The sequence below is a fragment of the Megalopta genalis genome, unplaced genomic scaffold (assembly GCF_051020955.1).
Source record: "Megalopta genalis isolate 19385.01 unplaced genomic scaffold, iyMegGena1_principal scaffold0343, whole genome shotgun sequence".
NCBI classification, from domain to species: Eukaryota; Metazoa; Arthropoda; class Insecta; order Hymenoptera; family Halictidae; genus Megalopta; species Megalopta genalis.
The window spans coordinates 87,501-90,000 of NW_027476412.1; the positions used below are offsets into that span (position 1 = coordinate 87,501).

Sequence of the window (2,500 nt, forward strand, 5' to 3'; positions counted from 1 at the left end):
AAAGTTGGGATGTGGTGTGGTGGAGAAGAGTTGGGCCCGACCAGATCATTCGTGCGTGATTTACACGGCAGACGTGTGTACTACACGTATTAGGCCTTTGATCTGCGTTGCGTAGGCCATCTTCCTTCCAAGACACACACGTGTTGGGGTTTGTGTGATTTTATGATAGTGCCCCAACACGGAAAAATAAGCGTACGAGAAGAGTTGGGCCCGACCAGATCATTCGTGCGTGATTTATACACGGCCAGACGCGTATTATATTACACGTATTAGGCCTTTGATCTGCGTTGCGTAGGCCATCTTCTCGATAGAGAGAAAGCCAATGTATTCTTTTTTCTTTCTTTACACACACACACACAGTTGTAGTAGGACAGGGAGGGATGCGAGCGTGCTAATCACGCTTCCTCAAGTCTTCGCTGTGGTGTGTAAAAAAAAAAGAAAAAAAGGAATCGTTGGGAAAGTCCAAAGGACGAAAATATCGGGCAGTCTGAAGATAACTTAATGCTCGTTTACATTGGTATCAAGAGAGACCGGCTTGTGTAGCTCGTTTCAATGCTGTGTCGTTGTCATTGACACCCTACTCTGTTGCGCGCTAGTGGCAGCATGAGCGTGGGACGTATATATATATATGACACCCAGCTAGAGCCGGCCGTGAGTCCGTCCGGTGTAAATAACGACGAAAGGAGAGAGAAACTTTTCGAATCCAGTATCGGGTTGATAATTGTCCAGTTTGAATATCCATATCCCCGTCGTTTTTGGAGGTGATATACTCTCTGTGTTTCTTCGATAGAAGGCTTTTCAATGTTCTATTCGCTCCGACCGTCGAACTTGCAAGAAAACAGTGGTTTTGGATTTGCTCGTACATATATATATGGTTTCGACGGAAATATCTCGTTCTTTAAGGGACAATTATGTCGTTGTACGACGACTCCCGAATCTCCTTCGCGCGCTGGTTGGAGCTCTTCGGGTATCGGCTTGTTCCGAAATATAACACAAAAATGTGGTGGATAGCAAATACACATTATATTATATATGAGAGAATAAAAGGGAAAAATTACCCTGAACGGTGGATCACTTGGCTCGTGGGTCGATGAAGAACGCAGCTAATTGCGCGTCAACGTGTGAACTGCAGGACACATGAACATCGACATTTCGAACGCACATTGCGGTCCACGGATACAATTCCTGGACCACGCCTGGCTGAGGGTCGTTTACGTACTTATAAACTGCTTGCGTTGATGGCACTTGTTGCCTATATACGTACGAGCGAATGATGGGCGCTTCGTCGGCGTTTGTCGCGGTCCTATGAATATTGAGAAATTTTACGTACGTCTAACAGTCTTCGAGAGAGATGGAAATCGTGTTCGAACTAGCGTGAGTGTGGAAGGCGGTGTCGTGTGTCGTATATGTTTTATATACGTCCGCCCGTCTGAAACACCGCTTCGAAGCGGTGACAAAATCTTTTTCGGGACGATTCGTATCCGTAGAACTATCGAGATTTCACTGGTACATTTTCAACGCGCTCCCGACGTCGCCTGAAATGAAACGAGATGGGTTTAACCCACGAAAGCGTACTACACGAGTCTGTCCTATGTGAAGACTGTGTACAGAGATCGAACGAACGCATGAAAGAAATTGAACGAAAGAACACATAACCCGCAAAAATATAGAGTAGAATTGTGACCGTTGCTTCGAATTTGAATTTATATGTATATATATATCATAGCCCCAGGGAGTGGAACCTATGAGTGTGGAAGGATGTCTCTTACCGTTATGTTGCCAGAGGAAAAAAAGTCTCTCTCTTCGTACGACACATTTGTGTACGAATTGTATCGATGGCTATATAGATCCGATGTTGCACATATTCTGAGTAAAGAACACCCCACCCGGGTTACCGTCCTAAAACTCTTCTATTGGTGTGGCTATGATGTGTGTGTCAACGCAATCGCGAGTCTGGTTCTACGGGAAAACCGTTTGTCGGTCGCCCCATATATCTTTTTGTTCTCTTCAAATGATCGAATAGCGAAACCGCACGAGATCAATCGGTCGTCTAGTCCCCGAAAGTACTTTTCGGACGGACGTTAAAGTTATACCGATTGTAATCGTCTTGCGAGTGTTTCGAAGATCTATATTTGGAGAGGATATCGAATTTTATAAAAGATATATTGGTGAGGCGCGATAAACGGTTTTTTTTTTGCTTTAAGGGTTTTTTGTGTTTTTTTTATTTTTTTTTTTTTTTTGTGTTGCTCTGTACACGTTTCGCAAAATGCTTTCGGGGGGGGAAGCTCTGAAAAAATTTTTTTTCACGTTCCGACGACCTCAGAGTAGGCGAGATTACCCGCTGAATTTAAGCATATTACTAAGCGGAGGAAAAGAAACTAACCAGGATTTCCTTAGTAGCGGCGAGCGAACAGGAATTAGCCCAGCACTGAATCCCGCGGAGTTCCGCCGTTGGGAAATGTAGTGTTCAGGAGGGTCAATTTATCCCGTAACGTCGCAA

At 44.6% G+C, this 2,500-nt stretch overlaps 1 non-coding gene and 1 pseudogene across 1 annotated transcript; both read left to right on the plus strand.

Annotated features, from left to right (window-relative positions):
• The first annotated feature begins 1,055 nt into the window (after window positions 1-1,055).
• On the plus strand, window positions 1,056-1,210 carry LOC143263158 (5.8S ribosomal RNA). Its single transcript, XR_013036706.1, has one exon. It is a non-coding gene; the product is annotated as a 5.8S ribosomal RNA (ribosomal RNA).
• Window positions 1,211-2,314: 1,104 nt separating this feature from the next.
• LOC143263157 (large subunit ribosomal RNA) overlaps window positions 2,315-2,500 on the plus strand; it is a 3,098-nt pseudogene continuing 2,912 nt past the window's right edge.